This window comes from Ornithorhynchus anatinus, chromosome 2, assembly GCF_004115215.2.
Source record: "Ornithorhynchus anatinus isolate Pmale09 chromosome 2, mOrnAna1.pri.v4, whole genome shotgun sequence".
Lineage (NCBI taxonomy): Eukaryota > Metazoa > Chordata > Mammalia > Monotremata > Ornithorhynchidae > Ornithorhynchus > Ornithorhynchus anatinus.
The window spans coordinates 69,418,657-69,446,008 of record NC_041729.1 but is presented as its reverse complement, the minus strand read 5'-3'; positions in this window follow the sequence as shown (position 1 = coordinate 69,446,008).

Sequence of the window (27,352 nt, the reverse complement as noted above, 5' to 3'; positions counted from 1 at the left end):
AAATATAAAATCCATGCACTTCAAACTGCCTAAAGGCCAAACAAAATAAGAGGATTGCCTCTTGTGTAAATATTGTGAGCTCGCTGTGGGCTGGGATTGAGTCTACTAATGCTGTTATATTGTACTCTCACAAGGACTTAGTATAGAGCTCTGCTCACAGTAAGTACTCAAAAATATGATCGGTTGATTGACTGACATTCATTTGTAATATGCTGAACCTTATGGATTTGTGTACTTTAAGGTGCAAGGAATAATAATAATAATTGTGGTATTTGTTAAGCACTACTATGGGCCCAGTACTGTACTAAGTGCTAGGATGGTTATACGCAAATCAGGTTGGACACAGTCCCTGTCCCACCTGGGGCATAGAATCTCAATCTCCATTTTACAGATGAGATAACTGAGGAACAAGTGAAGTGACTTGCCCAAGGTGACACAACAGATACGTGGGAGAGCCAGGATTACTGAATTGTGTGCTATTCCTGCCACACACAGAAAGCACAAGTTCTGGAGAATCAGGTAGACTAGTATGAGAAGATTGAGTCTGAATTAGCCTGGGGATATAGGAAGCATAGCTAATCAACCAATCAGTAGTATTTATTGAGCACTTACTGTCTGTAGAACACTCTAGCAAGCACTTAGGAGGGCACAATACAACAAAGTTGGTGGGCATGTTCCCTGCCAAGGAGCTAAGCAACACCTACAACAAATTCATTCAATCATATTTTTTGAATGTTTACTGTGTGCAGAGTACTGTATAAAGGGTGACCCAAAATGCCCCTCCTCCCCCCAATTCTGCCTCAGTTGGAGACTGGCCAGAACATGAGAACTCTTAATAATAGTAACAGTGCTTATTATGTGTTAGGAACTGTACTAAGCCCTGTGGTGGGGGGGCGGTGGAGAATACAAGCAATGGGTTTGTCCTGGTCTCTGTCCCACACGAAGTTCACAGTCTTAATCCCCGTTTTACAGATGAGGTTATTGAGGCAGAGAAGTGAAGTAACTTGCCCAAGGTCACACAGCAGATAAATGACAGAGCTGAGATTCACCATGGCTGAGTCACTTTTGGTCTCGAGCATGCAGTCAGTCAGTTGTATTTATTGAGCCCTTATTGTGTGGAGAGCACTGTACTAAGTGCTTGGGGGAATATAGTGCAACAACAAACAACCACATTCCCTGTCCACAGGAGCTTACAGTCTAGAGAATCTCTACAGCAGCCTGTAGGGTCCCTGGAGGGAAGCTAGGATAATTCATTCAATAGTATTTATTGAGCACTTACTATGTGCAGAACACTGTACTAAGCGCTTGGAATGTACAAATTGGTAACAGATAGAGACAGCCCCTGCCCTATGACGGGCTTACAGTCTAATTGGGGGAGACAGACAGATAAAAACAATGACAATAAATAGAATCGAGGGGAAGAGCATCTAATTAAAACAGTAGCAAATAAATAGAATCAGGGTGATGTACATCTCATTAACAAAATAAATAGGGTCATGAAGATATATACAGTTGAGCGGATGAGTACAGTGCTGAGGGGATGGGATGGGAGAGGGGGAGGAGAAGAGGGAAAGGGGGGAGAAGAGGGTTTAGCTGTGGAGAGGTGAAGGGGGAGGTAGAGGGAGCAGAGGGAAAAGAGGAGCTCAGTCTGGCAAGGCCTGTTGGAGGAGGTGAGCCTTAAGTAGGGTTTTGAAGAGGGGAAGAGAATTAGTTTGGCGGAGGTGAGGGGGGAGGGCATTCCAGTATCGCGGGAGGACGTGGCCCAGGGGTCGATGATGGGAGAGGAGAGAACAGGAGACGGTGAGGAGGTGGGTGGCAGAGGAGCGGAGCGTGCGGGGTGAGCAGTAGAAAGAGAGAAGGGAGGAGAGGTAGGAAAGGGCAAGGTGATGAAGAAACTTGAAGCCTAGAGTGAGAAGTTTTTGTTTTGAGCAGAGGTCGATAGGCAACCACTGGAGGTTTCTAAGAAGGGGAGTGACATGCCCAGAGCGTTTCTGCAGGAAGATGAGCCGGGCAGTGGAGTGAAGAATAGACTGGAGCGGGGAGAGAGAGGAGGGAGATCAGAGAGCAAGCTGACACAATAATCCAGCCGGGATATTACGAGAGCCTATAATAGTACGATAGCTGTTTGGGTGGAGAGGAAAGGGTGGATCTTGGCGATATTGTAAACGTGAGACCGGCAGGTCTTGGTACGGATCGGATGTGTGGGGTGAACGAGAGAGCCGTGTCAAAGATGACACCGAGGTTGCGGGCCTGAGAGACGGGAAGGATGGTCGTACCATTCTCGGTGATAGGGAAGTCAGGGAGAGGACCGGACTTGGGAGGGAAGATGAGGAGCTCAGTTTTGGTCATGTTGAGTTTTAGGTGGCGGGCAGACATCCAGGTAGAGACATCGTGGAGGAAGGAGGAGATACGAGCCTGAAGGGAGGGGGAGAGGACAGGGGCAGTGATGTAGATCTGTGTGTCATAATCCCCTCTGTATTCCTGGCAACCAATTAGCATTATGCATTGGGTGCTTACTATGTGCAGAGCAGTCAGTTGTATTTACTGAGTGCTTACTGTGTGCAGAGCATTGTACTAAACACTTGGGAGAGTACAATATCATGATATAGCAGACACATTCCCTGCCCACAATGAGCTTACAGTCTAGAGAGGGAGAGAGAAATTAATATGACAACAAATAATTTATTCATTAATATAAAATATATGTTGTATATAATATAATCATATGTGATAATATATGATTTATATATATACTGCTCCTGGTTCCTCTGTGGGCTTGCCAATGCAGGAACCATTTGACTGTGGGCTGTCCTCTTCTTGGGCTATTGTTATTCTCTTTCATTCATTCATTCAATAGTATTTATTGAGCGCTTACTATGTGCAGAACACTGTACTAAGCGCTTGGAATGTACAATTCGGCAAAAATTAGAGACAATCCCTGCCCGGTGACGGGCTTAATCGGGGGAGAGAGATGGACAAAAACAAGACAACATAATCACGATAAATAGAATCAAGGGGATGTACACCTCATTAACAAAATAAATAAGAATAAAAATATATACAAATGAGCACAGTGCTGAGAGGAGGGTAAGGGAGATGGGGAGGAGCATAGGGAAAGGGTGCTTAGCTGAGGGGCGGTGAAGGGGGAAGGAGGAGGGAGCAGAGGGCAGAGGGGGAGCAGAGGGAAAAGGGGAAGCTCAGTCTGGGAAGGTCTCTTGGAGGAGGTGAGCTCTTCTCTTGACACTGAACATCTCATAGCTGCCATGAAGTTTTTTTGGTATATGTTAAATGTTTACTACATGTCAAACACTGTTCAAAGTGCTGGGTTAGAGATAAGTCAATTAGATGGAACACTGTTCCTGGCCCACATGGGGCTCATGTTCCAAATAGGAGGGAGAATGGGTATTGAATCCTCATTTTACAGATGAGGCAATTGAGGCACTGAGAAGCTAAGCGACATATAAGTTCTCAATAAATATGATTGATCAATTGACTTTTTTTAATGGTTCTTGTTAAGCGCTCACTGTATGCCAGGCACTCTGCTAGGTACGGGGTTAGGCATGGGGGTAGACACAAGATAATCAAGTTGGTTCATGTCTTGACCCCCATTTTACAGATGAGGCAACTGAGCCACAGAGAAGCTAAGTGACTTGCCCAAGACCACACTGCAGGCAACTGATTGGCAGAGCCAGAATTAGAACCAAGTCCTCTGACTCTGCAGCCTACGCTCTTTCCACTAGGCCATGGTGCTTGGAGACTCTGGGTCCTTTTTCTCTCCCATCACTACCTGAAAGAATACATCCATAGGCATTTCTGAAGGGGTTGACTGAGGCTACTGAAAAGTGTCAGGATGGCTAGTCAGTCAATCATATGTATTGAACACTTACTGTGTGCAGAGCACTGTACAAAGGGCATGGGAGAGTGCAGTATACCAGCATAACAGACATTCCCTGCCCACAATTACTTACAGTCCAGACAGGGAGAAAGACAGTAATGTAAGTAAATAAATTACAGATATGGTTGTAAGTGCTGGGGGTCGGGGAGGGTGGAGAAGCAGTGTGGTACAGTGGAAAGAACCCGGGCTTGGGAGTCAGAGTTCATGGGTTCGAATTCCGCCTCCGCCGTTTGACAGCTGTGTGGCTGTGGGAAGTCACTTCACCTCTCTGTACCTCACCCCCCTCATCTGTAAAATGGGGATCAAAACTGTGAACCCCACATGGGACAACCTGATCACCTTGTTTCCCCCAGCGCTTAGAACAGTGCTTTGCACATAGTAAGCGCTTAACAAAAATACCAATATTTATTTATTTAATAAAGGGAACAAGTTGGGAGACGCAGAAGGGAGCTGAAAAGGAAACGAGGACTTAGGGAAGGCTGGGAATAGTCTCTTCCCTCTCCAGACCATCTTGGGGATGCCTTCAAATGGCATTGCATTCTGTCAGGGAGAAGTGGGAGTGCGCCTTGTGCCAGGCTCAGCTCAGCACCACCACACATGCCAAAGGTGGGTGGGAGGTGAGGAGGAGGAGAGATTCTAACTAATTTTATCCACCTGTGCCAACTCATATAGGAAAGGTCATGGGGCTGTCATGACCTTGAACTTCCCCTTGCTCATGGAGCACAGGAGGTTCACTGTTGAAGGCCTGCACAGGAAAATGTATGTGGGGACTGTGAATTTTTGGATTGAGAATACAATACAGTATTCATGTCAATGCAAAATAAAAGCAAGTTATTTCATTGTCACTTGGGTGACTGACATCCTTTATTTGAAACAGAAAAAATTGATTAGACATGATTTTCATTCTAATAGGCTTTGGGCTAAGAATGATTCTGGAAGGCAGATTCAAAATCCATGGTTAGGAGCTACAAAGAGCAAATGCAACAGACAATGCATAAAAATAGATAATATTTATGGGAAATACTTTGTGCAGTATTTCAGTGTCAGTCATGCACCAACTTCCTGCTCCACTCTGCTTCACTCACTCACAATTATGGACACACATTGAAATTCATCTGCAAAAGTCTTTGTACCATTTCTGAATTCACCAACTCTAAAATTTAACTTTCTGACCAAACTTCCTAATCTACCTTCTCAGCCAAACACCCCATCATTGATAATCTGACCTCTTCACAGACAAAGACTTCTGACTTCTTGATCTCTTCCACTTATCTGAGGCCATCTTGCACTATCAGTGCTCTCTACTACCAACCTTCTTTTTCTTGAAGCACAAATCCACATCCTCAGCTCTAGCCTCTATGCCAAACTCAATTCTGTTATTCCCTTGTTCCTACATCCACCTCCCACCATCAATTCCTAAACTCTGGATTACAGCCACAATACACATCATTTACTTCTGTCCTCAGGCCATGGAAATTATTAGCAGACATCCCAATGCTAGGCTGACCTTTACGTTGGTATTTGTTAAGCGCTTACTATGTGCAGAGCACTGTTCTAAGTGCTGGGGGAGATACAGGGTTATCAGGTTGTCCCACATGGAGCTCACAGTTTTCATCCCCATTTTACAGATGAGGGAACCGAGGCCCAGAGAACTGAAGTGACTTGCCCGCTGTCACACAGCTGACAAGTGGCTGAGGCGGGATTCGAACCCATGACCTCTGACTCCCAAGCCCGGGCTCTTTCCACTGAGCCACACTGCTTCTCTAACCTTTCCCCATTATCTGCTAAAACTCTACCCTAATCCTCAAGTCAACAGCATTACATACCCTCCCTCATTACTTTCTGTGTCCATTGCCTTCACTACCAACTCTGATGTACTGTAGTCTCCCAAACATTCAGTAAGTGATCTGCAGGCAGTAAGCATTCAATGAATATTACTGATTGATTGATTGATTGATTGATTGATTGACTGACCAGCTAGTCCAGATTTTTAACTACCTATCAAACTCCCCACTGTCCTTGTGTTCACCTTTTCTGTCCTTGATGACCCTCCCAACTACTCTGTTGACAAAAATCAATAGTGAAAAACACCAGATTTCAACTCCCCAGAATTCCTCATCACATACACAGCTCTTTGCCACCTCCTCATCCTCTCTTATCCTTCCCGTCTATCTCTAAAGAGGAGTATTCTCTCTGCCTCTAAAATCATCAGCTGAGGACCCAACCATATCCCATTTCATTTTCTAAAGATGTGTGTTCATCCTTCTATGCTTTCTGACTTCTATATTCAGCTACTCATTAAAGAAGGGAGGTGGAGCAAGGGGTCCATATCTGAGGTGCAGTCCTCCCATTGTAAACAGTTTTATCTGATTAAGGTTTCACAGAGCAAAATATGTGAATCAGTCATGGAACCAGAGGAAGGAAATGGAGGCAATCAATCAGTGGTATTTATTGAACGCTTACTGTGTGCAGAGCACTGTACTAAGCCCTTGGGAGACTACAACAGAGTTGGTAGACACAGTCCCGCTCACGATGTGCTTACAGTCTAGTGGCAGCCTGAGTTTACAGTCCATTCAAGGTTTAGAGTGTGAACCCATTGTTGGGCAGGGACTGTCTCTGTCTGTTGTCCAACTGTACATTCCAAGCACTTAGAACAGTGCTCTGCACATGGTAAGTGCTCAATAAATATGATTGAATGAATGAATGAATGAATGAATGAATGAATGAATGACTTTGTACAGGAATGGACTTGGGATTTGTGGCAATAATTGAAAGGTGCAGTGGGGTCCAGGCAGGTTTTTTGTTGTTGTTGATTTTGCATGGTGTAGGGCATAGAGCATGGGCCTGGGAGTTGGTAGGTCATAGGCTCTAATCCAGGCACGGCCACTTAATAATAATCATGTTGGTATTTATTAAGTGCTTACTATGTGCAGAGCACTGTTCTAATCGCTGGGGTAGATATAGGGTAATCAGGTTGTCCCTCGTGAGGCTCACAGTTAATCCCTATTTTACAGATGAGGTAACTGAGGCACAGAGAAGTGAAGTGACTTGCCCACAGTCACACAGCTGACAAGTGGCAGAGCCAGGAGTAGAACCCATGACCTCTGACTCCGAAGCCCAGGCTCTTTCCACTGAGCCACGCTGCTGTGTGACCTTAGGCAAGTCACGTCACTTCTCTGTGCCTGTCACCTCATCTGTAAAATAGGGATTAAGGCTGTGTGCCCCATGTGGGACAGGGATTTTATCCAACCTGACTAGCTTGTATCTACCCCAGCACTTAGAACAGTGCTTGACACATAACGCTTAACAAATACCACATTAAGAATTGTTTTTTAGGATCGGGAGGATGTTAGACCTGCCTTTTACCACTCACTCAGCTTACTTCCCTCTGTCTAAAGGTAGAGGGAAATGAGCCAGGACTGAAAGGTTGAACGTGTTGGTCAGAGAGGAAAGAAGCCAACTGTGAGGAGTCTTTAAATGAAGAAATCCAGTAAAGCATTTTGAGGAGAGGAGAGAGGTCAAGATACTCTTTAGAAGATAATCCGTGCGACAGTGGAAGTATAGATTGGAGTGTGTTGAGGCTGGAGGCAGGTAGACCAATGAGAAGATGGATACAATAGACTAGCTGTGATATGACCACAATCTGTAGCAGGCTGGTTGTTGCTTGTCTAGAGAGGAAAAGGAGGATCTGAGAGATATTTAGGAAGAAATTGCAGGATTTGGCAGTAGATTGAATATGAGTCTTGGAGGGCAGTGAGGAGTGAAAGATGACTCCAAAATTGCAGGCTTTTGTGGGGGAACAATGATGATAATGTTATCCACTGAGAGGGAGAAGTTAGGAGGAGCAGTGAGATTGGGAGGAAAGATGAGTATTTCTGATATAAACATATTGTGTTTGAGCTGCCACTGGGGCAGCAAAGTGGAGATTCCTAAATGCAAAAAAAAAGATGTGGGATTGACTCTTATACGAAAAGTCAAGGCTGTAAAGGTAGGAAATTGCTCACCACAGACTGCTGCCACTGCCACCACCTGCAGATGCCAATCTTGGGTGGCAGCAGTGCCCACCCACAAGCAGCAAGCTCTCTGGTCCTCTGACTAAGGCAGAAATGCTGCTCTGGGCAGCAAAAGCTGATGGGGAGGGTTAGGGGATGATGAGGTAAATACCACCCCTCCCCCAACACTCCCCTCTTTATCATCCTTATTTTATTATTTTAATCAATCCTGTCTCTCTCCCCCCTTTTTCCATTCTCCACTTGCCTCACTCTCCATTATCTCTTCCCTGGGATATGTTTTTTTCCTTACCTTATAAAAGATCTCCACTTCTGTAGTCTCCCTTCTGTCCATTTTGCACACATTTCCTTCTTTTACTCTCTGAACCCTTGTAAAAGAGCATCTTAATGAGACTGTGAGCTATAGAAGAAAGACCCCTACACAGACCATCACAGATTCAGTCTCCAGAATGCTGAGAAAATGATGAGCAAAGTTAGACTCATATGAGGTGTGACATTGGGCCTTCTTGCTGAGCTATGCTAAATAAGGAGCAGAATTTGTGAGCCCTCCCTTAACAAAAGCAATCGGAATAATAATAGTAATAATGATAATACTAATGATGATGGTGTGATGGTAAAGTGGTCACAATGAGCCAAGCAGTATGCTAAGAGCAGGGTAGATACGAGATAAGGATCCAAGTGGAAGAGCTAAGGAATCCTTGATGAACATGGCTAAACTATTTTCACAGGCAGATAATGGCCCCAAACTAGTATTGAATTGAAAATGCAATTGCAAAGAATCCAAGGTGAGAGTTGAATGGAAATAATACAAACTGGCATTAAGTTGCCCACCAGAAGAAGATATTTCAAGGCAAGGGCACCCAAAACAGAGGCTCCTTTACTCCGTTAAGCATTTTAGGAATAGGGGTGAAAACATTTCAAAAGAAAATTTAGACGATAATTCCAAAATAGATCACCCTGATTTTGTTTTGTTTTCCCCCCACAAATGCAGATTAAGTAAGCTCTAGACAGAAAACTCTTTGTGGGTGGGGAATATGTCTGCCAACTCTCTTGGTACTTTGCTCTCCCAAACACTTAGTACAGTGCTTTGCTCGCAGTAAACACTCCATAAATATTATTGATTGATTGAGTGATTAAGCAAGGAGAGAAAACTTACCACATCTAAGGTCTTTCTTCCAAGAGCTTGACAAACACATGTTCCCCAACCCAAGTCTAAGGAAGAAGGGAGAGAGGTTTCTGTCTATGCCCCAGTGATCTCTAAGAGCTTAACTCCATCCATGACAATCCCTTACTATTGTGGAATATAGTGAGTTAGCTCTTCACTTGCATCTACCTTGGAGATGGGAGTAGATTTGTTCCCTGGCATTGGAGGAAAATTTCCCCCGAGAAGTAGCCAAGCCTAGTGGATAGAGGACAGGCCTGGTAGTCAAAAAGAACTGTGTTCTAATCTCAGCTGTACCATTTGTCTGCTGTATGACTTTGGGCAAGTCACTCAACTTCTCTTTGCCTCATTTACGTCATCTGTAAAATAGGGATTAAGATTTTGAGACCCATGTAGGACATGGACTATGTACAACTTAATTAGTTTGCATCTACCTCAGAGCTTAGTAGAATGCCTGGCACATAATAAATGCTTACCAAATACCAAAAAAAAAACCAAAAACTATCCAATGTCTCCTGGGAAATGTAGGAAATTAGCCCCTTAACTTGCTGGGTAAAGTAGTTTTGTTGTTTCCTTCTCTACAACTCCCTTGCAAGCTCTCAACCAGATCTTTAAATGGATGGTTTGAAATCACACAACTCTCAGTAAAGACTGATAGCAATAACAATCTAATAAGAACTATTTCACCATCTTTCTTTGGTAGCAAACAAAAAATTAAAGAAAATATAGTCCACAATATCAATAAAAAGGAAAGAATTCTGAGGCAAGGAACCGCTAATAGTAAATATTTCCTCTCAGCACCCATTCCTTGAGGGAAAAATACATCCTAGATTGCCAGAAACATAGAGGAAGTCCCAAATATTAATGATTTAAATAACAGAAATGGGGAGAGTTGAAAAAAATAATGAAACTTGCTTTAAGAACATTGAAATCTGACATCCCTATAACAAAATAGGAAATGCAGCTTCATAAGACTTCTGCTGAAAATAGAACATTATACAGAAATACTACTCTTGGTAGTACTCTTACTCTTATTCATATTACTCTTTCATTTGGAATTTGTTGTGCGCAGGCAACATGTCTACCAAATCTATTTTATTGCAGTCTCCCAAGTGCTTAGCACAGTGTACACAGTAAAAGCTCAATATATATGATTGATTGAATGAGCATTTTTTTTGTAATCCACACTGATGAACCACCTAACAATGGTGCTCCCCTCAGCTAGCTTTCTGGAAAGGGAAGTATCTGGCATGAGATGATGAAATCTCTCCCTAGGTCACCCTTAAGCTTCATTAGAGAAGCAGCGTGGCTTAGTGGAAAGAGCATGGGCTTGGGAGCCAGGGATCGTGGGTTCTAATCCCATCTCCACCAATTGTCTGCTGTGTGACCTTGGGCAAATCACTTAACTTCTCTGTGCCTCAGTTTCCTCATCTGTAAAATTGGGGATTAAAAAATGTGAGCCCCACATGGGACAAACTGATTACCCTGTATCTACCCCAGCGCTTAGAAGAGTGCTCGGCACATAGTAAGTGCTTAACAAATACCATAATTATTATTATTATTTTTCTTGATAGAGTGTGTCAAGCCTGGGGAGAGAAACATGGAGAATGACTGAGGAGAGAAGAAATGTTTACCTTCTGGCCTGTTCCTTGCAACACTTTAGAGCCTGCTACAGGTATTTTATACATGACTTCTCAGCCCTCCAATAGATTAGAATTAGGAGAGTATTGTTTTCAAGTAGAAGCATGGTGCAGTGGATATAGCCTGGGCCTGGGAGTTAGAAGGTCATGGGCTCTAATTCCAGTTCACTGCTTGTCTGCTGTGTGACCTTGGGTTAGTCACTTCACTTCTTTGTGCCTCAGTTATCTGTAAATTGGGCATAGAGACTGTGAACCCTACCTGGGACAGGGACTGTGTCCAACCTGATTAGCTTGTGTCCACCCCAGCGCTTAGTTCAGCACCGGGCGTATAGTAAGCATTTAACAAATACCACAATCATTGTTATTAAGTAGCTGAAACATTTTCCCAAAATCAAGGCACTGGAAGTTTTAGTTAGCAAAAGTCAGGGAAGTGAAGGATTTGCTCTTCAAGGAAAGTAATAATTTTGGTGGTTTGTTATATACTGGAGGCTGTTGCTAGATAACAAACACATAATTACTTTTACTCACTTGGGAAATAAACAGGAGTCTCATTTAAACATCTTTAACTCTTTGGGGTTTTGTTTGAGGGAATAAATTCAAATTCATTGTCAGGTATAATTTATCTTCAATTCTGAAATTAAAAATGGAATTATTTCAAAATAGATTATTCAAGAAAAATTGAATATGCTGTAATATTTTCAATTAACATTTTCTGTTTGTACGATTGGTCTAGAAAGTTCCTTTTTAATATTTAACTGTTTCTTTTGTTGTTTTTTTTGAGAGAAAACAGTTTATAAGTACATCCAATCTTTGTGTTCCTTTATGAAAGAAACAAGAGAGGTAAATAAACACACCTTATCCCAGCAGTTCACTACTCAGTGCTAAGGTAAGCATTTAGTGGTTATCTAATTGAGTAATTCACTGATGATTATGTACACATCAGAGGATGAAATATGCTCTTCAAGGACAGATTTAGCTAGAGAAAATGTGTCATGTATTGCCTAAATGTTGTTGTAGGTGGACTATGAGCAAAACCTTGGTCACATAATCTGCTCATGCTCAGTGGACAGAAGTTCTAGGAAACACCAGTTGACAGGAATGTTTTATGGAGACCCTAGAGCATCCTAACCAATAACCACATCCTCCCCCTCCTCGTACACACAATCCTCAGAACTGCACTGGTGTCCGTCCAGCCTCTGATTCAAATCCACTCCACCCAGCCCTTCCCAGAATTCATTGCCACATTGGGCTTTTCTTGTCACTTAACACTGACTATCATGCTTGCTTTCACCATTCAATTTCATCTTTTTAACTGGTTGAGCCTTTAATGCCACTAAAAATCAGCTAACCAGCAGCATTTTTTGTCCACCCAGTCTACACCAGGCATTGTATGAGGGAGTTATGAAAGAAAATTATACCCCGGCTCTGCCACTTGCCTGCTCTGTCACCATGGGCAAATCACTTAATTTCTTTTTGCCGCACTTCCTTCATCTGTAAAATGGAGATTAAGACTGTGAGCCGCATGTGGGACATGGATTTTGTCCAACCTTATTAGCTTATTAGCACAGAATAAGCACTTAAATAGCATTAAAAAAGTGTAGCTTTAGAGCTCATTGTCAGGTGATCAGAAAAACATAAATGAAGGTCATTAAAAGCAGCATGACTTCATGGAAAGATCATGGGCATGGAAGGTCAGAGGACTTGGGTTCTAATACCAGCTCCACCACTTACCTGCTATGTACCCTCGGGCAAGTCACTTAACTTCTCTGTGCCTCAGTTCCCTTATCTGAAAAAATGGGCATTCAGTACCCTCCTACTTAGACTGTGATCCTCATGTGGGACCTGATTATCTGGTATCTATTCCAGAGCTTAGTACAATGCTTAGCAAATAGTAAGCACATTAGAAATACCATTATTATTAGATGGAGATGTTGGGGGAGAGTGAAGCTACTTCATATTCTGCCTCTGCCAACATTCTTACCTCCCTATTCTGGCCCTTTCCTCAATTGTAAAATGGGTATTCAATATCTGTTCTCCCTCCTACTTAGAATTTGAGCCCCATATGGACAGAGACTGCAATCTGACCTGGTTTATTCAAATCTACTCCAGCATTTAGATCTGTGCTGCACACATAATAAGCACTCAACAGAAACTATAATCATTTGGGAGTCTTCTACATGGTCAGAAGTTAAACTTCAGGTTTTATGCTTAAGCAAACATGATCTAACCTTTCAGAGCCATCAGGTCATGTTTGGTACCATTTGAAATTAATCCACGCAATAATTATAAAAACGATTAATCTTATAATTCATGAATATGGAGAAAGCAGTCTCCTTGATTTCCCATTAGGTTTAGGGTTGGGTGACAAACGGCAATGGGTTTTGCAAACACTGTTTTAGCCCAGAAAAGTATTTCAAGTGCAGTTAAGGAATGTTTTAAAAGGGTAAAATTCAAGCTTTTCCAAAGCTCAACTATTGAATATGCATTAAAATATCTGCTTCATTCTGAACAACATACAGAGGCTCTTGCAGTTCCTGCTAATGGATTTTCAAACATCCCATGAATCTAATTGTTAAGATCCATAACATATGACATCCAGAGCAGCTTAAACTGTCAAAACAGTAAGAAGAAGACAGTCTGAGTTTTTCCTAACCCTACAGGTACATTCTCAGATGAAGCAGTGTTGCCACATTTGACAGTGGCAGGCATAAACTATCATTTGATTTCAGGTAGCCCTGTCTAATTCACATTTCTGTATTTAAAGGTCAGGTGCCCTGGAAGAATTATTCATGTAGAAGATCAAATGCTTATTTCAGATGAAAGTACAGGTTGGAGAACTTGAAAGGGATAAACAGAAGGTTCCAATTTTCCACAATGTTTCCATAATGGAGTGCATACTGGAATGGGGAATCGAGTTTAAAGTCCAAACTGGTTCCCCGTTATGGAACATTTCATTACCGAATTTGGGCTAGTACAGAACATCCTGCTGTGTTAAAAGAAATTCTCCACCCATACATTTCTGTGCTGTCGTGTATACAGAATGAACAGCAGAGCCAGCTAATACAAAATGATGGGTAAGTTTGGTTTAGAGTGGGAAGAGGAGGAAACCACCAATGGCAAAATAAAGAAGCAGCATGGCCTAGTGTGGGGCTGGGAGTCAGAGGATCTGGGTTCTAATCCTGGCTCAGCCACATGTGTGCTGTATGACCACGGGCAAGTCCCTGAAATTCTCTGGGCCTCAGTTACCTCATCTGTAAAATGGGATGGAGACCATGAGACCCACCTTGGACATGGACTCTGTCCAAGCTGATTAGCTTGTAACTACCCCAGCACTTAATAGTGTGAGCTCCTTGTGGGCTGGGAATGTGTCTGTTTATTGTTATATTGTACTTTCCCAATCGTTTAGTACAGTGCTCTGCACACAGGAGGTGCTCAAAAATTACGATTGAATGAATGAATAAATGGCATGTATTAAACGCGTAACTACTACCATTGAAAGAATGTCACTGCAGGCTCTGTAAGGAAGTGAATTCTTCCTTTAGAGGCCAGTTCCAATATGAGATACCCCTTCCACAGTCTGAGAGTGGAGAAGGGGATGTCTTAGAACTCAAGTGCAAACTTTTAGGAAACTGTAAGGCTGACCCAACCTTATGTACCTGCCATCTCATGACATAAGAGTAATGGTGTATATCAAGCAACTCTTAAATGCAGTGCACATACTAAACAGCTTGGGAAGTGCAGCAGAAGCCCACCATATATTCCGTGACCTAAAGCTCACACTCTAATGAAGGAAACAGGCCCAGGAATATTGAATATGCATAATTACAAATCCAAGAGGTGACTAAAGGAATGATAGGAATGGGGGAACAGATAATTAGGCATGGAAGACTTGTTGGAGCAGATGGGCTTTTAGGAGGGCTTTGAAGGTGGAGGGAGCTGAGGTCTGGCAGATATTTGAGGGAAGGGAGTTCCAGGCCCTGGGTACATCGTGAGCAATGGGTTGGAGGCAGGCAAGAGCACAGTGGACCTCAGCCAGAATGTGGCTACCTCCTTGAAGCTAGTGGTAAGGAGTCTTTGCTTAATGCCGAGGGAGATAGGCAACCATCAGAGGGCTCAGTGGAGAGTGGAAATGTATGCTGAACCACACATCAGGAAGATGATCTGGGTAGTGGCTTGAAGTATAAATTCTAGTGGGGAGAGGCTAGAGGCAGGGAGACCACCAAGGAGGCTGAAACTCTAACCCAGTCTTTTTGTGGTGAATGCTTGAGTGCACAACAAGGGGCAGACCAAAATCTTTTGGGGAAAAAAAAATCAATAATGCTTATTAGAAAGTTGGATGCGAGAATAGAATTCATTCATTCATTTGTATTTATTGAGTGCTTACTGTGTGCAGGGCATTGAACTAAACACTTGGGAGAGTGCAGTGTAACAGTGAGGACTCCACCCAAGCAGGAAATGCTAGGGTGGGATTCATCCAGTGCTATGGGTCTCTGGTTCCACATCAGCAAGGCTGAAGCACATACAGGCTTGGGGCTGGTTCTGCATTTCACGATAGACAAGGAAAATGGATGCATTGCCTCAAAGGCTACTAGATCAACTCATTTTGGCTGTGATTGTAAAAAATGTCTCTTTCAGGAGTGTCTAAAACATTTCTGACTTAGTTTTATTGTTGGTTAAATAGGCATATGCAACATAGGGGACAATTTTTTGGACCAATAGGATAATACCTAATGCTGACATGGTTTAAATACCATACCTATGGAGACTTAGCAGTTTGGGGTGAGGAACTGCAAAGCATATTGTAGATGTGATTTTAGGCCACATAAGCAAACTGAAATAATAGCATCTACTACCAGAAAACATAAAATAATCTGTAAATTCAGTATCTATTTCACTCAGTAAATATTCGTGACTGACTCTCTTAGTTTGGAAAATAAAGTTCTAGTTACTTTCAGTATTTGGAAGGGGCTTTAGAAGTCCCCAAAGGAATACAGCTTACTCTCTGTAGAAAATCTATTTAAGATCTTTGTGACAGGGACCAAGACAGAACTCTTCAAGCAGTCATTCATAGCAATGCTTAGTAATAAAAATTTCCAAGTTTACAGAATTATAGAATTTGCACTGCTGCTTACCAAGAAACCAGATGCTTGAGTAGAATAAAATCTTTGCCTTTGTACTGCCAGAATTTCCTCACGAACACATTCCAAAGGGTGAAAAGAGGAAGACAGGTACTATTTTTTGCCATTTTTTCCTTTGTTACATTTTTGAAGAAAAAATGCTTTATACAAATTCTATACAGAGTGCCCTTGCATATCTTTGGAAACCTGAAAATCACTAGGGCCCACATGCCCAAGCCTTTTGGGTATTATTTTAACACTGTTCATTGAGCATCAGTTATGTACAGTAAATGATGAACAAGTCTCACTTCCAGGCACTATGAAAGTGAGCACTATGAAGGTGCTCACATTTTAAAAAGGGCTTAAGAGGCTGATAGTGTTTAAGTGAGGAAAGGTTGAATGCAGAAGGACACAAAAACAAAAGAACGCAAGAGTTCTTCATAGCTAAGTTCTGGATTACTTTCTATTTTTCCTCTAAATCCACTCCCTTGTAGAACTCACTCCCAAAGTTTCAACTACATACGCAAATGATTCCCAAATCCATCTTTCCAGCCCCAACTTCAATCCCTCTCTGCAGTCTCTCATTTTCTTCCTGTCTTCAGAGGATCTCTACTTGGATGTCCTCCTGGCACCTCAAACCTAGCAAGTCTAAAACAGAACTCCTCATCTTCCCACCCTGTCCTCACCATGTCTCTCCCATCGCTGTAGAAAACACCACCAACCTGACTCACAAGCCCATACCTACAGCATTATTTTTGCCTCATCTCTCATGTCTCATTTGATAGTCACCTCATATCCAGCCCCATATCACTCAGTGGTAAAAGCAAGGACTTGGGAGTCAGAGGTCATGTGTTCTAATCCCGGCTCCGCCACCTGTCAGCTGTGTGACTTTGAGCAAATCACTTAACTTCTCGGTGCCTCAGTTACCTCATCTGTAAAATGGGGATTAAGACTGTGAGCCTCATGTGGGACAACCTGATTTAAAATGGAGATTAAGACTGTGACCCTCACGTGGGACAACCTGATTACCCTGTATCTACCCCAGCACTTAGAACATGCTCGGCACATAGTAAGCACTTAACAAATACCAACATTATTATTATTATTATATTCTTATACTCTGCCATTTTCCTTCTCTATAATTTATTTTAATGTCTGTTCTCTCACCCTAGACTTTAAGTTCCTTAATGGCTGGGATTGTGTCCCTTTTTCAAAGTCCAACAAAAATCATATCTCCTCCAGAAACCTTTCCCTGACTAATCTCTCATTTACTCACCCTATTCTCCCACCCTTCTGCATTGCTTATGCACTTGGGTCTGTACCCACTAAGTATTTTAACACTCATTCAACCCCCACAGCACTTATGCCTACATTCTTATACTCTGCTCTTACCCCTATCTGTAATTTATTGTCTGTCTCCTCAGCTAAACTCTAAGTGGCTGGACAGCAAGAATCATGTCTACCAAGGCCCTCTTCACTGAACTCACCTCCCTCTCTCCTCTGGTCCCTCCATCAATCTCATACCACTAACCCATAGCCCTAAGTCAACTCTACAGTTCTCTTCCAGTGCTCTGGTGCATGAGTGGCGGAGTGCTGCTGGTGGAAATCCAAACATCAGGCCGACCTCATCCATCCTAAATCCATCTTTGCCTGCTTTAACTCTACCTTATCTTCCATCCAACTTTATTCTTCTATCCTTATTAACCGTTGCCTGCACCAGCAGTACCAGACTTTTAACTCCCTCCACAAAACCCCTGTCCCCCCTTTCCCTGACCATCTCTTGCTCCTAATGACCTGGCCATATACTTCATTAATAAAATTGAAGCCAACAGGTTTGATCTGCCTGAAATCGCACCTGCTCCACTCCAGGCCTTCCCTCTTCTTGCTCCTTCTACTTTCCTGTCTTTTCCAGCAGCATCTCGTCTCCTTTCAAAATCTACCCTCTCCATATGTACCTTCAACCTCATTCTTTTGCACCTTAACAAAACACTCGCCCCCTCCCTCTTCCTTGCCCTCTTAGAGAGTATCTCAGCCAGCTGTATATTTGATATTAAAGCCCCTTCTAATGACATGTACAAACTGAGGTGGAGGAAATGATAAGGTCAATCAATCAAAAATTACCTGCACCTAGTTCATTTTAAGGAAAAGTCATTTTTCCTGTTCTCCATCCATTATGAATTATCCAAGGAAAAAATAACATTTTCTTTCCTTTACTGACATGAAAGGGCTTCTGGATTATCTTTAAATAAAAGATCAAGGGCAAAGTCATTAAAAGGCTAATAGAGAGGCATGTTTTCAAATCTTGGGGAATAAATGTCACTGCTTGCACATAAATTATTCATTGGTATCTGGATTTTCAAAGTTCTGATAATTACTACAATTTTATATTATTGGAAAAGAAGTACTTCATAAATAATGAATTGTACATTTTTATACCTACTAGCTACTTTTCTTCAAGGGCAGTAAAACCCTTTCATAATGGTAATTATGCATCTAAATAGTACAGTGCTCTGCACATAGTAAGCACTCAATAAATGTGATTGATTGATTGAAGAAAGTATTCTTACTGTGATTTTATATTTTTTACCTTTTAGAATATGCCAGTAAACATTTTTAAATTAGACTGCTAGCTTATTTAACTGACTCTAATTCAACTCTAAATTGATAACCATTATGTCTGTGAGCTTGTTTACAGCAAATATTGTCTATTTTTTAAAATAGTAAGCTATGGTATAAGTGGCAAATAAAAACCAAATTATTCTTCTAGACATGAACCATCTCAAATAATAAAGCTTCAATTTTATTGCACTGGAATTTTACTTTACCAAATGGACCCTAATAGCTTGATACAGTAAATTCTTATCAAAAAAGAAAAGTCATTAGGGTCCAAGCTATTTTGGGAATGCACTTCATCCATTTGAATCAGCACCAATTTGATTTCCCTTCTTTTCTTTAATCTTGTTGCTCTACAAAGAACTTTTACAGTGCATAGCCAGACAATCATATCAATCTGTAGGGGTTTAATGAATATGACTATCAGTCAGTCAATCAAGAGTATTTATTGAGCACTTACTGTATGCAGAACACTACCCGAAGCACTTGGGAGAGTTCAATATGAGGAGAGAGGTTGTTTTCCCTAAGCAAAACCATCATAAAGATCTAGTAGTAAATAGTAGATTGGAAAGCAGAGGCAAGCTTTTGTGTGGCTCAGAGCCATTAGTAAGGCAAGGATCTAGCTTTAAAGTAAAACAACAGGGAAAGGAGTGTCAGTTACACATTTATCTTTACAGCGACTATCAAGTGCATAGACAAGTTTTTACTGCAAATAGCCTCATCTTCAAAACCATGAGACTCCTCTCTCTCTCCTTCTCTCTCTCATTGTCATGTATATGCATATTAGGCTTAGGCTTGAGAAGCAGCATGGCTCAGTGGAAAGAGCCCAGGCTTGGGAGTCAGAGGTCATGGGTTCTAATCCCTGCTTCGCCACTTGTCAGCTGTGTGACTTTGGGTGAGTCACTTAACTTCTCTGGGCCTCAGTTCCCTCATCTGTAAAATGGGGATAAAGACTGTGAGCCCCATGAGGGACAACCTGATCACCTTGTATCTACCCCAGCACTTAGAACAGTGCTTTGCACGTAGTAAGTGATTAACAAATAATAATAATAATAATAATGTTGGTATTTGTTAAGCGCTTACTATGTGCTGAGCACTGTTCTAAGCACTGGGGGAGATACAAGGTAATGAGGTTTGTCCCTCGTGAGGTTCACAGTCTTAATCCCCATTGTACAGATGAGGTAACTGAGGCACAGAGAAGTTAAGTGACTTGCCCACAGTCACACAGCTGACAAGCTGCGGAGCCAGGATTCGAACCCATGACCTAACATTGTTATTGGAGAAGCAGCGTGGCTCAGTGGAAAGAGCACAGGCTTTGGAGTCAAAGGTCATGGGTTCGAATCCCGGATCTGCCACTTCATTCACTTCATTCAATAGTATTTATTGAGCGCTTACTATGTGCAGAGCACTGTACTAAGCGCTTGGAATGAACAAGTCGGCAACAGATAGAGGCAGCCCCTGCCGTTTGACGGGCTTACAGTCTAATCGGGGGAGACGGACAGACAAAAACAACGGCAATAAATAGAGTCAAGGGGAAGAACATCTCGTAAAAGCAATGGCAACTAAACAAAATCAAGGCAATGTACAATTCATTAACAAAATGAATAGGGTAATGGAAATATATACAGTTGAGGGGACGAGTACAGTGCTGAGGGGATGGGAAGGGAGAGGGGGAGGAGCAGAGGGAAAGGGGGAAAAGAGGGTTTAGCTGCGGAGAGGTGAAGGGGGGGTGGTAGAGGGAGTAGAGGGAGAAGAGGAACTCAGTCTGGGAAGGCCTCTTGGAGGAGGTGAGTTTTAAGTAAGGTTTTGAAGAGGGGAAGAGAATCAGTTTGCCGGAGGTGAGGAGGGAGGGCGTTCCAGGACCGCGGGAGGACGTGGCCCAGGGGTCGACGGCGGGAAAGGCGAGACTGAGGGACGGTGAGGAGGTGGGCAGCAGAGGAACAGAGCATGTGGGGTGGGCGGTAGAAAGAGAGAAGGAGGAGAGGTAGGAAGGGGCAAGGTGATGTAGAGCCTTGAAGCCTAGAGTGAGGAGTTTTTGTTTGGAGCGGAGGTTGATAGGCAACCACTGGAGTTGTTTAAGAAGGGGAGTGACATGCCCAGATCGTCTCTGCAGGAAGATGAGCCGGGCAGCGGAGTGAAGAATAGACTGGAGCGGGGCGAGAGAGGAGGAAGGGAGGTCAGAGAGAAGGCTGACACAGTAGTCTAGCCGGGATATAACGATATGTCACTTGTCAACTGTGTGACTGTGGGCAAGTGACTTCACTTCTCTGTGCCTCAGTTCCCTCATCTGTAAAATGGGGATTAAGACTGTGAGCCCCACGTGGGACAACCTGATTATCCTGGATCTACCCCAGTGCTTAGAACAGTGCTCGGCACATAGTTAATCGCTTAACAAATACCAACATTATATTAGGCTTAAATATTACAGGGTGAGGGATTTAAAGCAGATAGGGCTAAGAAATGTATTATAATTGTCTACACAATTCTAATGTTTTGAAAGACAGTCCTTTTAGAAAGTTTTGTGAACTTTTCTTGAAATTGCAAAGTACTTAGTGTCTACACTAAAATTTGGACAAATTTTCCTTTAAATAACTTGAGTAATCTCTCTTGAACCTTACCAATCTGATACCATGGTTCTTTATTTGGAGGAAGATTCTGTTCTCCAAAATAGAGTTGATTAAGTTCAAAGTTTCCATAGGAATCTCACTGTCCCGAAAGGGATTCTTTGCATTTATCATCCAAGCAATTTGCGATGGTAATGTTAATTTGGTGTCCTCCCCTCAAGTCTGTAATTGTCATTATGGAATGGTGAATTTTCCTGTGGTACCTGCGGTTCTATTTTAATTGATATTCTAAAGATATGTGCTCTTGTTTTAAGTTGGTATTCATGGTCACAATTTGTAGTGAAAGTCGTCATTTCTTTACTCCTGGTACCTGGAGGCTCTAGCTTCCTGGGGTTCTAGATCATCGAGGTTCTAGATTCCTGAGGTTCTAGACTCATTCATTCAATCGTATTTATTGAGCACTTACTGTGTGCGGAGCACTGTATTAAGCACTTGGAAAGTACAATTAGGCAGCAGATAGAGACCATCCTTACCCAACAATGGGCTCACAGTCTAGAGTCCTGACGTTCTAGGTGCCTGAGGTCCCCACTCCAGCTCCCAGAAGCTCTAGGTTCTCCAGGCTCTAGGTTCCTGAGGCGGCTCTGCCACCGGGAGGTTCTAGGTTCCTGAGGTGGCTCCAGCATCCAGGGGCTCTAGGTTCCCAGGGAGGCTCGGGCACCCCAAGGATCTAGGTTCCCAAAGTGGCTCCGGCATCCGGGGGCTCCGGGGTCCCCGAGGTTCTAGGTTCCCAAGGCAGCTCTGGCATCTGGTGGCTCCAGTGCCAGCAGCAAGATAAATGAAATTGAGGTACAACGAGTAAATTTGTCGTAGAGGAGCAAAATGTACGGGCTGGATTGCAGTAGGAAATCAGTCAGTTAAGATAGGCAGGAGCCAGCTGATTGAGTGCTCTAAAGCTGATAGTAAGGAGTTTCTGTTTGATGTGGAGGTGGATGGGCAACCACTGGAGGTTCTTGAGAAATGAGGAGCTGTGAACTGAACACTTATTTTAGAAAAGTGATCCAGGCAGCAGAATAAAGGATGGACTGGAAGGGGAAGAATTGTGAAGCAACATGTTCTAATAGAGCATGGGCTTTGGAGTCAGAAGGACTTGAGTTCTAATTTTGGCACGTCCACTTGTCCGCTATATGACCTTGGGCAAGCCACTTAACTTTCTCTGGTTCAACCTGATTAACTTATATCTACCCCTGTGCTTACTACTGCTACATAATAAGCACATGACAAATACTGTAAAAAAACAACAAGGAAGTCAGTGAGGAGGCTGATGCAGTAGTCAAGGCAAGATATGGTAACTGTGAAGATCAGCATATTAACAGTTTGGGTGAAGAAGAAAAGTCAGATTTTAGCAATGTTGTGAAAGTAGAACTGATAGAATTTGTGACATTGAATATGTGGGTTGAATGAGAGAAATAAATCCAGAATAATGCCAAGAGTATTGATTCATGAGACAGGGAGGATAGTGGTGTTTCTACATTGATAAAAAGGACAAGGAGAGGACAGGTTTTGGTTGGGAAGATGAGGAGTTTTGTTTTGGACATGTTACATTTGAGCTGTCAGTGGGTTCATCCAAGTAGAGATGTGCCAGGACAAAATGTGAGACTGCAGAGAAGGAGAGAGATCAGGGTTGGAGAGGTAGATTTGGGAATCATCCACTCAGAGGTAGCAAGTGAAGACATGAGAGCGAATGAGTTCTCCAAGGAAGTGGGTGATTTCAAATAAATACCATTGATTGATTTTATTTAGCTAGTTTTTATCATTTCAGTGACCTAGTTGCAGTCTTCCAGTGTACACTACCCTATAACTAACTCCTGCAATCAGGTAGGACTGCAACTTTATCTAACTCCTACCTAATTGCAGCTTTAACTCTCTTCAAGAGTGGCAGTGTTACAGGATATCATCCAAGGAAGCAAAATTGCAATTCTGAAGAGGAGTTTGACACCTCATTGCTTATATTAACTGACCATATGTGGGGTGAAACAAGAGACTGTTAGGAAACAAACAAAAAAAAAAGAATCCCCATATTTCTAGTGCAAATTAATACCTGCTTATTTTCACTTGAAGAGAAGGATACATTGTTTTTCTTGTAATGTTGTGGACTTTCTGAAGCTGCTTTTGAAATCTCAGAGAGCCCTGAGTTTTTTCTTCAGTCTCATGTGAAAAGTCCAACTGATTGACATTCTTACCTAAGCAGTAAATACTAATTACAAGTATTGCATATATTAGGCACTTGCTACATGCTAACTGCTGGAGTAGATACAAGATAGTGATTTCAGGCACATTCCCTAACCCACACAGGGCTCACAGTCTAAGAGGGAGGCAAGAACGGGTATCTTATTCCCATTTTACAGATGAGGCAACAGAGGTACAGAGTCATTAAGTGACAGAGGTTATGCAGACAGTCAGTGGTGAAATTGAGGTTAGGACCTGTGTCACCTGACTCCTAGGACCATGCTTTTTCCACTAGGTCACCCAGCAACTGCAGTTACTACTTGCCTATTAATGTAATCAATCAGTGGTATTCATTGAGCACTTATTTTGTGCAGAGCATCATACTGAGCACTTGGGAGAGTACAATATGACTTACCTAAATTGCCTAAATAACTGGGGGAAGAAGTATATTCATTTGCTCTGAGGACAGTTTTCCTTTCCTGTGATAAATTAGTAACCTGTGGGGAGGGCCCATTTATTGTAAGGTTGTGAACAACAAAGCAGTTTTCCCTGAAATCTTTCTCTTTCACCACAGAGGGCATCACCCCACCCTGAGCCCCTTAGCACTTATGAATATATCTGTAAATTATTTATTTATATTAATGTCTGTCTCCCCTTGTATACAGTATGTTTGTTGCAAGCACCTATCTACCAACTCTGTTATATGGTACTCTCCCCAGCATTTAGCACAGTTTTCTGCACATAGTAAGCACCCATTAAATACCATTGATTGATTAATTGATTGGGCCTTTGTTTTCCCAGAACCACCCAGCCCAGCTGTGGAATAAGGAAAATTATTGGAAAATTTTGAAAAGCTGGAAATGCAACACTTTAGTTATACTGCCCAGCAGGGATCCTGAAGAAGGTTCCTAGGCAGGATCCCAAACACCTTAGTTTTTCTGAACAGGGATAGCCTTTTATACCTTTGCTTTATGGTGTTGGGGATATTCATACTAAAAAGATGTTTCCTTGTGAAGTCCTTTCACAAAATATATGTGCCCCCTGCAGATATGGCTATTGCCTATCCCAGTAGTACGGAATGAGCTTGGTTGCCCCCGTGACTGATTTGCATAATAGGTAGTGGATTGCCAAGGTAGTCAAATGCACATGTGGCTATTAGTACCATAACATCAAAAGCCTCTTTCACTGTGTCATTTGAAGGATACTTAAGGTGATTGATGGGCTGATTTAAATTATACTCATTGATGTGTGTTACTGTGGAGTGGTGCCACTAAAATACGTTCCTTTCAAGAATTGTGGTTATTATCCCATACGTAAGTTGCTCCTAGAGAGTTAGTGGAACATTTCTCAATGTCTTAATTTGAACTACTCTCCATCCCTTGAAAATATAGATAACTCAGTTGTTCCTGTGTTTTAAGAGGACCTGAACCCTTGGTGACCTGGCAATCACTTACAGGTCTGTTTTTCTCTGATTTTATAGCTAATTTATGTAGCTGAGGGTCATCAGAATCATCTATCAATCGTATTTATTGAGCACATATTGTGTGCAGAGCTGTGTATTAAGCATTTGGAGAGTATAATGATATAACAGATACATTCCCTGCCCACAATGAGTTGGGACATTTATATCCTTAGTCAATTCCTGATCATTTGGGGAAGGTCAAACAGATTTGGGGCAGCTGCTGGCTTCACTCCAGTTTCCTGCTACTGTAGTCCTGACTTGAACCTCTAGCTCTTAGTCCATTAGAACTTGAGTTTCAGCAGTACCTAATTAGTACAAGGAGAGGTGGCAGAGTGCTGCAGGCTGATACCAGCATCAGTCACTAAACCATCTCCTTGAAAGCCAAATGGGGATTTCAAGTATAGGAATTCCAGTCTGCCCTTGGCTCCACTCTACTCACAGAACCCATGTTCTGTTCTGTTCTGTTCTGTTCTGTTCTGTTCTGTGTGTCCTTTCTTGGGATTCATCAGAACTGATCCGGTCAGTCTGCCATGACTTGTGTCCAAAGAAGATCCAGGGCCTTATCCCACGGGCATCAGGACTCCTCCACCAGCAGGTTGGTAATAAATGTAGGCTGAATCCCAGGGAGGCCTGGTACAAATTATGTTCTCATCCCCAGGAACAGACACAGTTTGGCAGAGGACAGATGATTGCAAGCCATTTCACAGATCAGGTGTTCATTTTAAAAGGTTTGCCCTAGGATGCATTTCTGGAGGTGAGAGTAAGATTTCGATGCTCCAATGTGGATTTTCCTGAATCAGAATCATCCAGTTAATACTTATGATTGTTATGGTATTTGTTAAGCACTTACTATGTGCCACACGCTGTTCTAAGCATCCGGGTAGATACAAGCAATTTGGGTTGAACATAATCCCTGTCCCACGTGGGACTCATGGTCTCAATCCCCATTTTATAGATGAAGAAAACAAGGCACAGAGAAGTGAAGTGATTTTCCTAAGGTCTCACAGCAGACAAGTGGTGGAGGGGGAATTATAAACTATGACCTTCTGACTCCCAGGCCACTAGTCCATGCTTCCCAGTTGGGCAGTCCCCACTGCTCATTACATAATACTTTACAGGAAATGGCTTTATGGATGAGCTCATATTACACCAACAGAATTTAGAGCAAAGGGGACTTATAGAGCCCAGCAGAAGCCTCTGCCTTGTTAACAATTCAGAGCTAGTGGGGATTTCAGAGATGCCAGCAGGAAGTCTCCGGGAGAACTTACTGAAAACACAACAAACATGAAGTCCTGTCTTATCAGCCAGTGGTTGCCACAGCAGAGGACAGCTGACCCTCTCCTGCTTGTAGATTCCATCATGGTAAAGACCTTTAATAGGACACTCTCTTGTCAGTTAATAATAATAATAATAATAACAATAATGAATCAATGCCTTACCATGGCAGGAGAGTTTGCATAAGCTAATGAAGCTTAATAATAATAATAATAATAATGTTGGTATTTGTTAAGCGCTTACTATGTGAAGAGCACTGTTCTAAGTGCTGGGGTAGATACAGGGTAATCAGGTTGTCCCACATGACACTCACAGTCTTCATCCCCATTTTACAGATGAGGGAAGCTTAGAGCTATGCCATTGAGAGATACTCTCTTGATAGGTCTACCCAATAATGGAGAGTTCTAAGCTGAAACGTCAGAGTTGATTCCCCTGTTCTGGGCAGCAAAATCATGAGAAAGAGTCAAAGGTGGATGATCAAGTGATTGAAATGTTGATCAAAGACAATGGCAGAGACTTAGGTTTTTACTGCATCGAAGAAGGCAATGGTCAAACATTTCCTTATTTTTTAGCAAGAAAACTCTATGGAAAGAGAACCATAAAATTGCTATGAATTGGAAACAACTTGATGGCATCTAAGAAGAAGATTTGTTAAGCACTTACTGTGTGCCAAGCATTGTTCTAAGCACTGGGGTAGATACAAATTAACCAGGTTGGGCACAATCCCTGTCCCACATGGGGCTCCCGGGCTTCATCCCCATTTTGTAAATGAGATTACCGAGACCCAGAGAAGTTAAGTGACTTGCCTGAGGTCACATAGCAGATATATGGCGGAGCTGGAATTAGAACCCAGGTCCTTCTGCCTCTCAAGCCTGTGCTCTATCCATTAAGTCACATTGCTCCACTTGATATTGTGATATCCCCTTCTGGGCATAATTTCCTCTTCCAATATGGACCAAAAATTCATCCAGAAGCCTTAATTTGCTTTTCAGTTTTTGGCACATATAGCTTTTAATTAGAAAGAAAAAGAACCCTGATCTCTTTATCCTTTGTAGTTCTTTATTAATAAATTCCATTTCACTGTGGTCTTCAGAACTACTCACATAATGCTCTTTGAATTGTGTTTAATTCATTATGTAAATGAACGTCTTATCACCTTTGTGATAACCATTAATGCTCCCTCTCTGATTAGCGATTTTGATTAGTGATAAACCGCTTTTCTAGGTATCCAGTTTCAAGTAGTTCATAAGTACAAATACTTTTCTGTTCCACAGTTATGTCTTCTTGGATGTGTTTGATTTCTTTCTGAACCTAACTCCAGAAAACAATTTTATGAAAATGAGAGAAAGGCTCTTTATGGGAGAGCTTAACCAAGCACGAAAGGCCAA